Here is a 13,827-nt window from a genome sequence, read left to right as displayed (position 1 = left end):
TATACTACAGTACAAGTGCATTGAAAGATGTATAATCGAAGGGCCATGGGAGACAATGAAAGGGATAATAAGTTCTTTATGGGGTGGGTAGCAGGGGAGAGAAGGCTTTTTATGGCAACTTGGAGCCAAGATCCAGACCTGGTCTGCACATATATATTTTGGGGTTGCAGTCATGTTTTAAAGATTTTAAAATTCAACACCTTTAGGCAGGCAGTCACACCTCCCACTCCTTAATGATGGCCCTTGACCGAGACCTAAAAGTTTGGTTATGAATTAGACAGGAAGCAAAACGGGGCAGGATGAGGGTACTGGGAATTACTTCAGACTATATAAACTTACCACATGATTAGTGTCACTCTTTCTTATACTTCCTTTTAAAAATCAGGTTTTTTTTTATAATGAATAAATCATAAGGGCATATGTTAAAACAAGCTAGACAAAAGCAAAAGTAAGTCTCCGCCCTCTGGCCTGTGCTTTTCCTTTGCCTCCTCCGTTGCAGTTGGAATTTAAGAATGTGTAGTATTCCAGAGACCAGTCTTCTGTGCATATTCAAGCATTTAAATATATATTTGTCTCATTTTTGTTTTTTCAAGGACAGCCTTTGAAAATATTTTTAATGAAACATGAAAACAAAAACCACAAAAAATAAAAACAAGCCTCAGAACCAAGTGGATTTGTTTTTATTTCAATTACAGAATTTTGTCAACGTGCACAGGAATAGAGACAAGTACAATGAACCCTCACATAACCATCACCCAGCTTCAAAAGTCGCCTACTTTTGCCCATTTTTTTTCCCCATTTATAGCCTACTTTAATTAGTTTTGCTTTGTTTCTCTTGGGTTATAGTATTTTAAAGGTCTTGTCATTTTTGCTTAAATTTTATGGTGATCATTGTATATATAGGTTTGCCTCATTCATTTAAATAAAGACATAGGCCTGGTGGGCATGGCTTAGTGGTTGAGTGTTGACCTATGAACTAGAAGGCCATGGTTCAATTTCCAGCTTGGGCATATACCCAGGGTATGGCTCGATCCCCAGTGTGGGGCATGCAAGAGGCAGCTGATGAATGATGCTCTCTCATCATTGATGTCTCTCTCTCTCTCTCTCTCTCTCTCTCTCTCTCTCTCTCTCTCTCTCTCCTACCTTTCTAATCAATAAATATATTTAAATAAAGGCATAGAATTTCCATTATGAACAACATTTGCATCATAGGCGTACCAGAAGGAGGAGGGAGAGAACAAAGGATTGAAACACTACTTGAAAAATAATGATTGAAACCTTCCCTAATCTGGCAAAGGAAATAGACATACAAGTTCAAGAAGTGCAAAGAGTTCCAAAGAAGATGAACCCAAGGAGGCCTACATCAAGACACATTTTAACTAAATAGCCAAAGGTTAAAGACAAAAAGAGAATTCTAAAAGGAGTGCAATAAAGGCAATTAGTTACCTACAAGGAAGCTCCCATAAGGCTGTCAGCTTATTTATCAATAGAAACTTTGCAGGCTAAAGGGATTGGCATGAAATATTCAATGTGATGAAAAGCAAGGATCTATAGCCAAGATTATGCTACCAAGCAAGGCTAGCATTTGGGATTGAAGGACTGATAAAGAGCTCCCAGATAATAAAAATAGTTCATCACCCAAATAAATATTATAAAATAATGTTAAATAAACTTATTCAAAAATAAGAAGAACATAAATATGAATAATAAAATGGCAAGAAAAATACATATATTAACTTTAGTGTAAATGGATTAAATGATTCCATCAAGAGACACAGGGTGTATGAATGAATAAGGAAATAAGATCCATACATATATTGCCTATAGAGGCCCACTTCAGATAGAAAGACACACACAGCCTGAAAAAAAGAGATGGAAAAAGGTATTTCATGCAAATTGAAAAAAAATAAAATCAGACGTAGCAATATTTATAACAGAAAAAAATACTTTAAAACAAAGGTTATAACAAGAGACAAAGAAGGACAATTTATAATGATAAAGAAATCAATCCAAAAAGAGGATATGACCCTTGTAAACATTTATGTACCCATCATAGAAGCACCTAAATATATAAAGCAAATATTGATGGACCTAAAGGGAGAAAAGTAATACAGTCATAGTAGGAGATTTTAACACTCCATTGACATCAATGGATAGATCATCCAGACAGAATATAAACAAGGAAACAATGGCCTTAAATGACACACCATACCAGATATATTTAATTGATATTTTTAGAAGGTTTCACCCCAAAGTAGCAGAATATACATTCTTTTCAAGTGCACATGGAACATTTTCCAGGATAAACCACAATTTAGGTCACAAATAAGTCTCAATAAATTTGGAAGACTGAAAATATATCAAGCATTTTCTCTCATCACATTGGAATGAAACCAGAAATCAATTGCAGTAAGAAAACTAAAAAACACACAAACATGTAGAGGCTAAATAACATGCCACTACAATAAAATCAAGGAAGAAATCAAGATACCTTGAGGCAATTGAAAATGAAATGCAATGACCCCAAAATTTATGGGACACAGCCAAAGCAATTCTAAAAGGAAAATTCATAGCAATACATGCCTACCCAGGAAATAAGCAAAACCTTAAATAATCAATCTAATCTTATACCTCAATGAACTAGAAAATGAAGAACAAACAAAGACCAAGTGAGTAGAAAAATCAGAGCAGAAATAAACGAAAGAGATCAATAAAACCAAGATTAACAAAATTCACAAAACTTTAACCAGACTCATCAATAAGAAAAGAGAGAAGACCCATATATAAAATCAGAAATGAAAGAAGAGTAATGACAACTGACATCACAGAAATCCAAAGGTGTATAAGAAAAATTATGAACAATTATAAGCCAACAAATTGAAGAACCTAGAAGAAATGGATAAATTCCTAGAAACATACAATCTTCAAAGACTGAATCAAGAAGAAAGAGAAAATCTGAACAGACCAATAATTACTAACAATCAAATAAGTAATAAAAAGAAACTCCCAAAAAACCTATGGTCCTGGACTATATCTTAACAGGTGAATTTTACCAACATTCAAAGAAGAATTAACACCTATACTTCTAAAACGATTCCAAAAATTCAAGAGAAGTGAAGAATCCCAAGCTTATTTTATAAGGCCAGTATTACTTTGATTCCAAAATTAGACAAAGACATTATAGAAAATAAATATTATAGGCCAATATCCCTGATGAATATAGACGCTAAAGTCCTCAAAATATTAGTAAACCATACCCAGCAATACATTAAAAAGATTATACACTTTGATCAAGTGGGATTTATTCCAGGGATGCAATGTTGGTATAATATTCACATCACATAAACAATATAAGGAGTAAAAATCATATACTCATATCAATAGATGAAGAAAAAGCATTTGAGAAAATCCAGTATCTTCTTATAATAAAAACTCTCAGCAAAGTGGAAATAGAGAAAACATACCTTAAGATAATAAAGGTATGACAAACCCACAGCTAACATCACACTCAAAGGTGAAAAGCTAAAAGTGTGTTCTTTAAGATAAGGAACAAGAAAGGGATGTCCATTTTCAACGCTCTATTCAACACTAGAGGCCGATGCACAAAATTCGTGCAAGGGACTTGGCCCCCTGCGGCGGCAGCAGCTGCCTCTGCCTCGCCCCTGCAGTGCCACGGCTTAGTCTGGAAGGTTGTCCAGTCTACTTAGCATATTACGTTTTTATTATTATAGATAGTACTACTGGTAGTTTCAGCCACAGCAATCAAAGAAGAAAAAAGAAAAAATAGGCATCCAAATTGGAAAGAAAGAAGTAAAACTGTCATTATTTGCAATGGGCATGATAGAGAACCCTAAAGAGTCTACCAAAAAACTATTAGAATTTATAAATGACTTCAGTAAAGTAGCAATACAAAAATTAATATTCAGAAATTGGTTGCATTTTTATGCACCAATAATGAAATGTCTTAAAGAGAAATTAAGAAAACAATCCTACTTATAATTACATAAAAATACCTAGGAATAAATTTAACCAAGGAGGCAAAAATATCTATATTAGAAAATTATGACATTGAAGGAAGATATTAAAAGAAAATACCAATAAATGGAAGAATATACCATACTCATGGATTGGAAGAATTAACATACATAAAATGTTCATACTACTATCCAAAGCACCCTATAGATTCTATGCAATTCCTGTCACAATACCAATGAAATTTTTTGCAGAACTAGAAAAAAAATTTCTCAAATTTATATGAAACCACAAAAGACCCCAAATAGCCAAATCAATCTAGATAAAGAAGAACAGAGTTGGAGGTATCATGCTACCTGATATCAAACTATACTACAAGACTATAGTAATCAAAACGGTGTGGTATTGGCATAAAAACAGACATAGATAAATGACACAGACTAGAAAGCCTTGAAATAAACCCATGCTCATATGGTCAATTAATCTCTGAGAGAGGAAGCAAGAACATACAATGGGGTAAAGACAGTATCTTCAATAGATATTGGGAAAACTGGGATGATATATGCAAAAAAAATTAACTAGATCATTTCCTTATATCACATACAAGAATAAACTGAAAATGAATTAAAGACTTAAATATAAAACTTAAAACCATAAAACTTTTAGAAGAAAATATAGGTACCAGACTCTTTGACATTGTCCTTAGTAATATATATTTTTTGGATATGTCTCCTCAGGCAAAAGAAAAAATAAAAAGGACTACATGAAACTAAAAAGATGTTTCACAACAAAGGAAACCATCAACAAAATGAAAAGGTAACCTACTGAGAGGTAGAAAATATTCACCAATGATATATATGATAAGGAGTTAATATCCAAAATTTATTTTAAAAACTCATAGAATTTAACACCAACCCCCCCCCCAAATTTTATTAAAAAACTAGAGGCCCAGTGAATGAAAATTTGTGCAATCGGGGGAGTCCCTCAGCCTAGCCTGTGCCCGCTGGCAGTCGGGACCCTTAAGCTGCAGTCAGATATCCTTAGCACTGCTGCGAATGTGGGAAAGGCTCCCGCCACCGCTGTTGCGCTCTCAGCCATCAGCCTGGCTTGTGGCCGAGTGGAGCTCCCCCTGTGGGAATGCATGGACAACCAGGGGGCAGCTCCTGCATTGAGCATCTGCCCCCTGGTGGTCAGTGCATGTCATAGAGACTAGTCATTCCTGGGCATTCTGCCATTAGGGTCAATTTGCATATTACCTTTTTATTATACAGGATGGGTAGAGGGCTTGAATATGCATTTCCCTAAAGAGGGCATACAGATGGCCAATAGACAAAAGAAAAGATGATCAACATCATTAATCATCAGAGCAATGTAAATTAAAATCACAATGAGATATCACCTCACACCTGTCAGATTGGGTATCATGAATAAATCAAGAAGGAAATCCTTGTACGCTGTTGCTGGGGTTGTAAATTGTTGCAGCCACTATGAAAAACAATATGGAGAGTTCTCAAAAATTGAAAGTAGAGCCCGGCCAGTGTGGCTAGGACCTAGCCGCTAGGTGGTTGAGCATTGACCTATGACCAGGAGGTAGAAGTTCCATTTCTTGCCAGGGCACATGCCTGGGCTCAATCCCTATAGAAAGCATGCAGGAGGCAGCCAATTGATGTTTCTCTCTCATCAATGTTTCTATCTAAAATCAATAAAAGTGTATTTTTAAAAACCTGAAACACTAATTTGAAGAGTTATATGCAGCCCTAGCTGGTTTTGCTCAGTGGGTAGAGCATCAGCCCACGGACTGAAAGGTCCCAGGTTCAAATCTGGTCAAGGGCATGCACTTTGGATGTGGCCTCAATCCCTAGTAGAGGGCATTCAGGAGGCAGCTGATCAGTGTTTCTCTCTCATGGATGTTTCTAACTCTCTATACCTCTCCTTTCCTCTCTGTAAAAAAAAAATCAATAAAAATACATTTTTAAAAAAGAAAAGATTATGCATCTCTATGTTCATTGCAGCATTATTTATAGTAACCAAGATATGGAAGCAACATAAAGTGTCCATTGATAGATGATTGGAGAGAGAGAGGTGGTACATATATACAATGGAATATTACTCAGCCATAAAAAGAATAAAATCTTACCATTGTGACAACATGGATGAAACTAGGGTATTATGATAAGTCAATTAATCTCTGAGAACGAAGGCAAGTAATCTCTGCAAAAGACAAGTACCACATGATTGCACTTAGATGTGGGATCTAAAAAAATAAAATAAGTGAACAAACAAAACAGAAACAAACTCATCATACAGAGAACAAACTGATATTTGCCAAACGGGAGGGTGGTTGGTGGGCTGGGTGAAAATGGTGAAGGCATTAAGAAGTGTAAATTGATAATTACAAAGTAGTCATAGGGACATAAAGTACAGCATATAATCAATAATATTGTAATAATTATGTATGGTGTCAGATGGATACTAGATTTACCATGGGGATCACTTTGTAAGTTATATAAATGTTTAATCACTGTGCTGTACACCAGAAACTAATATTATATTGAATGTCAACTATAAATTAAAAAGATTTGAAAAATTAAAAGAATTTTCATTATGTGGCTATTCCATATTTTAATTAGTCTCCTCTTGACCAGCATTTGTTTGTTTCATGATTCTTGGCATCATAAGCAATGTCACTAGATCAGCCGTGGGCAAACTACGGCCCGCGGGCTGGATCTGGCCCATTTGAAATGAATAAAACTAAAAAAAAAAAAAAAAAAAGACCATACCCTTTTATGTAATGATGTTTACTTTGAATTTATATTAGTTCACACAAACACTCCATCCATGCTTTTGTTCTGGCCCTCCGGTCCAGTTTAAGAACCCATTGTGGCCCTCGAGTCAAAAAGTTTGCCCACCCCTGCACTAGATGCATTCAATTTAAGGTCATTATATTACTACTAGAGGCCCGGTGCACAAAAATTTGTGCACTCGGGGGGGGAGGGGGGGTCCCTCAGCCTGGCCTGTGCCCTCTCGCAGTCTGGGACCCCTCGGGAGATAACGACCTGCTGGCTTAGGCCTGCTCCCGGGTGGCAGAGGGCAGGCCCAATCCCTAGGTGCAGCCCCTGGTCGGGCTCAGAGCAGGGCCGATTGGGGAGTTGGGGCGCCACCCCCTGTCACACTCAAGGCAGGGTCGATGGGGAGGTTGTGGAGCAACCCCCTGTCACACACAGAGCAGGGCCCATCAGGGGGGTTGGGGCTCTGTACCCTGTCACGCACAGAGCAGGGTCCATCAGGGGGTTGGGGTGCTGCCCTCTATCACCCACAGAGCAGGGCGGATCAGGGGGTTGGGGCGCCGCCACTCTCACACTCAGGGCAGGGCTGATGGGGAGGTTATGGCTCTACCCCGTCACACACAGAGCAGGGCCCGTGGGGGGGGGGAGCTCCCCCCTATCAGGCACAGAGCAGGGTGGATAGGGAGGTTGTGGCCCCGCCCCCTGTCACACACAGAGCCGCAGGGCGATCAGGGGGTTTGGGTGCTGCCCCCTGTCACGCTGATCCCGGTTCTGGGAGGCATATTACCCTTTTACTATATAGGGTAGAGGCCTGGTGCATGGGTGGGGCCAGCTGGTTTGCCCTGAAGGGTGTCCTGGATCAGGGTGGGGGTCCCCACTGGGGTGCCTGGACAGCCTGGGTGAGGGGCTGAGGGCTGTTTTCAGGCTGGGGGTGACTGAACTCCCAAACGCTCCTTTTTTCCTTTTTTTTTTTTTTTTTTTTAAATTCTGGGCCAGCTTTAGCTTGAGGCTTGGCTCCAGCTCTTAGGCCTCCGGCTGAAAGTAGGTTTCTGGCCTTTGCTTACAATGTTGCGAATCTGCTGGCTGAAGTTGGGCGTATTTGTTACAGAGTTTCTTAAACTGCCCGCTCAGAGGCAGCGGCCTGCGGGGAATGTTGGTTTCCTCCGTCACTGAGGCAACCAAGCCTCATGTTAGTTTCAAGCTGCCTGGCTGCCGGCCGCCATCTTGGCTGACAGTTAATTTGCATATCACCCTGATTAGCCAATGAAAAGGGTATCGGTCGTACGCCAATTACCATGTTTCTCTTTTATTAGATAGGACTAGAGACCCAATGCATGAAATTCATGCAAGGGGCTTGGCCCTTGCAGCCCTGGCTTTATCCAGAAGGATGTCTGGAAGATCATTCAGCTGTCCAGTCTAATTAGCATATTACACTTTTATTATTATAGATTTGAGGTACGTATTTTCCTGCCTGGGGAGTAGAATATGAATTTCAAAATTAGTATCTCCCACCAATAGCTACAAGTTCTCTACTTATTTCAGTGGAGAAGACATTGCATTTTGCGCCTTTTCCCCCCACCCCACAACGTTCCATATGTGTTTTATTTATTTATTTTTTGTTAATCCTCATGTAAGGATACTTTTCTATTGACTTTTAGAGAGAGTAGAAGGGAGGGGGAGAGACAGAGAGAGAGAAACATGCATGCGAGAGAGACACATCGATTGGTTGCCACCTGCACACTTCCCAACCTGGGCTTGGGATTGAGCCTACAACTGAGGCACATGACCTTGATTGGAATCAAACCAGGACCCTTCACTCCATGGGCTGACGCTCTATTCACTGACTCAAACCGGCTAGGGCTCCATATGTGTTTAATCAGCTAGGATTAGGTTCAACTGTGAGGGGCAGGAAATCCCAAACCAGCAGAAGTTCATTTCTCTCTCATGAAAACCCCTGGATATAGAGGGTCTAGAGGTGAGAGTGCCCTCCAAGTGGCAAGGAACTGAGCTCCTTGTTGTCTGCCTGGCTGGCTTCCATTTCCAGTCATCATATAGTACAAAATGACTGATCCAGCACGAGCCACCATGCCTGTATCCAGGCAGCAAGACAGGGAAAGGAAAGGATAAAGGTACACTCCCTCTTTTTAGGAACCTTTCCTGAAAACTGCACTTTCCACTTCCATTTACAATTCATGGGCCAGGACTTAGCCTCATGGCCTCTAGTTATGAGGGTGCCATCTTTATTTGGGACTAGAGGCCTGATGCACGAAATTTATGCAAGAGCAGGCCTTCGCAGCGGCAGCTGCCTGGATCCCTCCCTCACAGCCGTGGCATCTGCCTCGATCCCACGGCTGTAGCCCCAACTTCATCCCAGAAGGATGTCCGTAAGGATGTCCAGTCTAATTAGCATATTACGCTTTTATTATTATAGATGGATGTGGATTCAGCTACACCTAGGATGTATTAATTGCACTCTGGTGTGAACGAGGTGCTGTGGGAGCCAACGAGGTGCTGTGGGTGCCTGAAGAGAGGTCAGGAAAGGCTGCCTAGAGGAGGTGACACTGGTGCTCGCCTAAGATGGGCAAGGTTTGCTTTTTATGAGATTTACAAAAGATAATCTGGGAATTAAAGGTAAATTCAGTTAAAAATTGATATCGTTTCCAAACCTTTCTCATTTTTTCAGATGTTCTGTATAAAGTCCTCAGCAAGAGCTCCTGGCCTGACTCAGGATTATTTTTTGTATCAATGAATGGATGACTGCCAGGACCAAACACACCTCCTACCACACATGCTCTTCTACACATTTTCCTTGTCATTCCTCCACTGCCTTCTTGATGCTGGGAAAATACTGTGACTCTGACCAACAGAATGTGGCAGAAGTGACACTGTGCCAGTTCTAGGAGTAGCCCTTGGCTGGCCCTGTAGTTCATTTCTCACCTCTCGGAGGCTAGAATCCATGTGAGAAGCATGACTACCCTGAGACCACTCTGCTGGAGAAGAGTACAAACCATATGGAGAGGCCTTGAGGATGAGATACCATGGGGAAGAGAGAAGAAAAATGGAGGAAGGAGAAAAAGAGATGCCAGGCATGTAATGAGGATGTCATTTTGGAAATGGACCCTTGAGTCCAGCTGCCCTGGCTGATTCCATGTGTATCAGAGATGAACTACCCAGGTGAGCCCTTCCTGATGTCCAGGCCCACAGAGCTTCAGCGGAATAACCGATTGGCAAAACAGTAATTAATCTCTGGAAATCCACCTGGAGAAGCTGTTATGAAGTGCAGGCTGCTCCCGGGTGGGCTCTGCGTGAAGGTCCTGCGAGACATCTGAGGAGGGCGAGGTTGTGGCCGGAGAGCTGCGGAGCGAGAGCTGTGCAGCCTGCTATAACTTTCCTCACCAAAGGAAGGAAAGTGCTTAGCTCATGTTCCGGATGAGCCCAGAACAACTTGTCATAAGAACAGCAAGGATGCCGAAACCGGTTTGGCTCAGTGGATAGAGCGTCGGCCTGCGAACTGAAAGGTCCCAGGTTCGATTCCGATCAAGGGCATGTACCTTGGTTGCAGGCACATCCCCAGTAGAGGATGTGCAGGAGGCAGCTGATCGATGTTTCTCTCTCATCGATGTTTCTAACTCTCTCTCTCCCTTCCTCTCTGTAAAAAAATCAATAAAGTATATTAAGAAAAAAAAAAAGAACAGCAAGGAAGCTAGCAAAGACTTCTAGAGTCATGTGGAAGACTCAGGAACCAGCTTGAAAAGGCTCTGCCTAGTTAGAGAAAGAACAATGTGAATATTCATGGGAATACGACCTGCTGTGGACCGAATCACTTCCAAATTACTTAAGTCCATTACAAAACCCAGTAATTTTAGTCATGTTTGGAGCATGCAAAGTGTCCCGTTTATTATTTTGAAAATAATAAAGAAGGGGTAAAAATTCAGAATTTTCCTTGGTTTTTCCCCCCATAAACTGCCCCTCAGTGTAACCTTGATAAGAAATGTCTCCTTTTGAAGTGTTTTGGATTTGAAAAAAAAAAAAAATGAAGAAGAAATGATATAGTTAGAATATTGCCAATTTGAAGCTTTTAATAAAATAACTTTTCTAGTCAACCATCATCAACAGCTGCTAACATCACTAAATGAGAAACAAGTGGGCATTGCGTACTTACTACCACATCATCTTGGAAAAGCAAAACTGACCTGGTTAAGGCTCTAGATCAGCCGTGGGCAAACTACGGCCCGCGGGCTGGATCCGGCCCGTTTGAAATGAATAAAACTAAAAAAAAAAAAAAAAAAGACCGTACCCTTTTATGTAATGATGTTTACTTTGAATTTATATTAGTTCACACAAACACTCCATCCGTGCTTTTGTTCTGGCCCTCCGGTCCAGTTTAAGAACCCATTGTGGCCCTTGAGTCAAAAAGTTTGCCCACCCCTGCTCTAGATCTTACGACAGATTTATAGGGAGCAGAGGAATAGTTAAAGGACACCATGGAGATGTAATCAGCACCATCTGGGCTGTGGAAAATTCAGCTTCTTTTACAAACAAGGCAACAAAATAAGAGAGGCAAGGGGAAGCTGTGCATACAAAGAGCTTTAAGAGGCACATCCACCAGGTGCAGCCTGGGGGGCTCATCTGCATTTGCCATGACCCCTCCAGGCCTTTCTGCAACTGGGGATCCTGTCAGCTTTGGCTCCTGCTGCAGAGCACCAGTTCTTTCCTTCCCTCCTGTCTGTGTTCCCAGAGAACTGGTTGGGTCCTGTCCACTTTGGCTGCCAGCCCTGCCAGGTCAGAGACCAGGCAGTAGACTGCCTGGTATGATAACAGGTCCCTCTTTGACTCGCTCAGCTGAAGGTGCAGGGCCATGCGGGCCCTGCTAGGATGGGGTGATGTGTAACGTTGCCTGACACCTGGAAGGCAAACTGGGGACCCCGAGGGAGCACTGATAAACTTCTGGCCCAAAGCCTTGATTTTACCCTGACTTTCTTTTATTTTCATAGAAAATCTGAGTGTGCAGGCCAAAGAGATATGTCTGAGTCCACTTAGCCAGCGGCTTGGGGGAAGGAGGGGGGGAATGGCTCACACAGGGAAGGAGGGAGGGGGCGTGGGCAAGCTCACCATGGAGCTCCAGGGGCACCTCCCACCAGATCGTGCAGAACTTCCTGGGCTTCCCCTTCGTAGTGGCTCATGTTCTGGAGTTTGCACATCTGGTTCTTCCACTTGTGACTGTGTGTCCTTGGGCAAGTCACTCAGCTTCTCTGTGCCTGTTTCTTCTTTTGTAAAATGGGGATTAAAATAGTGGGACCTGCGCGTTAGGTCTGTGTAGAAGACTGGACACAGGGTCAGTGAGTGCATGACAAGTGAGAGCAGATCTGGCACTGGGTGCATGCAGGGGTGACCTTGAGCCAGCTCTGGGACCCCGGGTGCCCTAACTCATCTGCCCTGAATGAAAGAACGGGACATGCTCAGTCCCTGCCTGTTTGGAAGTCACAAGGAGCACCAGTGCTGAGGCTGTGGGGTGCACTGAAGGATCCTGAGGGTGGGGGTGTCTTGGGGCTGGTCAGTTCACCCTTACACAGCCCATCCTTCTCACAGCCTACCATCTGTGCACTGGCAGGTGGCAGGGCTGATGGCCCCCATGTGTCACTCGGGCTCTTTAACCAGTGGGTGCAGGGGTCTGACGCCCCACTGGGCCCTGGCCCGTCCCCTGCAGTGCTGGGTCTGTAAATAGCTCGGAGCCCCTCTCAGCCACACGGGGCTTCAGGCTTGCATCTGTGGAATTGTTGTGAAACCAGGGGGCGGCTCACTGACCATCCCCACACCTCAGATCTCTGCTTGCCCCTGCCCTGTGAACACAGAGGTGTCCACAGTTTCCCCTACTATAGCCCGGAGAGAACTGAGGCCCTCCCAGATCTCCCCTCCCCTGGCCATGCGGTGCCCTCCGGCATCTCCAACAGCTGGGAGTGGGCTCTGTCCCTGCTTGCAGTGTCTTTCATGATGCACAGGAGAGACTAGAGGCTTGGTCCCACTGGGGGACAGTTACAGAGTGAGGAGGGGGATCTGACTGGAGAAGAAGGGGGATGGGGCAGAGGAAGGCTCTGGAGCAGCGATGGGGAGGATCTGAGGGGCTCTGGCTCCTGGGCAGTAAGGGAAGGCAGTAAGGAACCACTGGGGAACATTTGGGTGCATTTTCCTACCATCATGTGATAACAAAGAGAAAGATCTGCCTTCTCGTCCTGGGCCTGCCCCAGTGTGCACCCCTCTCCCCAGTTTCCAGGGGACCCGCAGAAGAGGAGACCACAGGGAGTCGTGGTGATGCTGGGGCGGATGAAGTGCTGGCTTTGGTGGCAGAGCCCGGGGGTGTTGGGGTCCTGGCTGGCAGACTGTGGTGGGGCCTAGCCTGGCGGGGCAGTGAGGCGATGGCACAGGCGACATTTCAGAGGGACTCCCAGCGGGGGCGGGGACTGACAGAGAAGTCTGGCCTGGCTCCGGTGCTGTCCCCAGGCCACCGCGGCAGGGACAAGGCCACACTTCCCGGACTGCTCCGGCCAGGCCTCCTTGGATCCTGGAGGAGTTTTGGAGGTGGGGCTGCAGTGAGGTCAGCTGCACACGAGCCTGTGGCGAACAGGGACAGGCCGCTGGAGGCTGAGGGGCTGATTTCAAACAGCTTCTTGGTGACAGGGATTTTCTGCTGTTGATCCTGAGCGCCTTGCGTCAGGAGGATGCTGAGAGGAGCTTGTTAGAAAGACACATTCTTGAGCCGCACCCCTGATCTACTGAGTCAGAAACTGAGGGGTGGGAACCCGCACGGTGGGTCTTAATCAGCTATACATGATTCTGGCACTGAGTCGACTACCGGTCTCCTACACCTCTGTACCCAGCCAGGCCCGATGCACCGTAAATGTTTGTTAGAATGAAGTGACCTCAATGATCTCACTCCCCGTCAGTGTTAGAGATGTCAAGTGAGTCATGCTCACGCAGCTGGTCTAAGGCCCAGCACGTAAGGTGAGGACGGCGTTTTTGGCTCAGGCTGGGCTCGGGGGAGGAAGAGAACAGGACAGAAGGTTCAAGGGTG

The sequence above is a fragment of the Myotis daubentonii genome, chromosome 16 (genome assembly GCF_963259705.1).
Source record: "Myotis daubentonii chromosome 16, mMyoDau2.1, whole genome shotgun sequence".
NCBI classification, from domain to species: Eukaryota; Metazoa; Chordata; class Mammalia; order Chiroptera; family Vespertilionidae; genus Myotis; species Myotis daubentonii.
The sequence above is the reverse complement of the archived record's forward strand: the minus strand, read 5'-3'. Positions refer to the sequence as shown.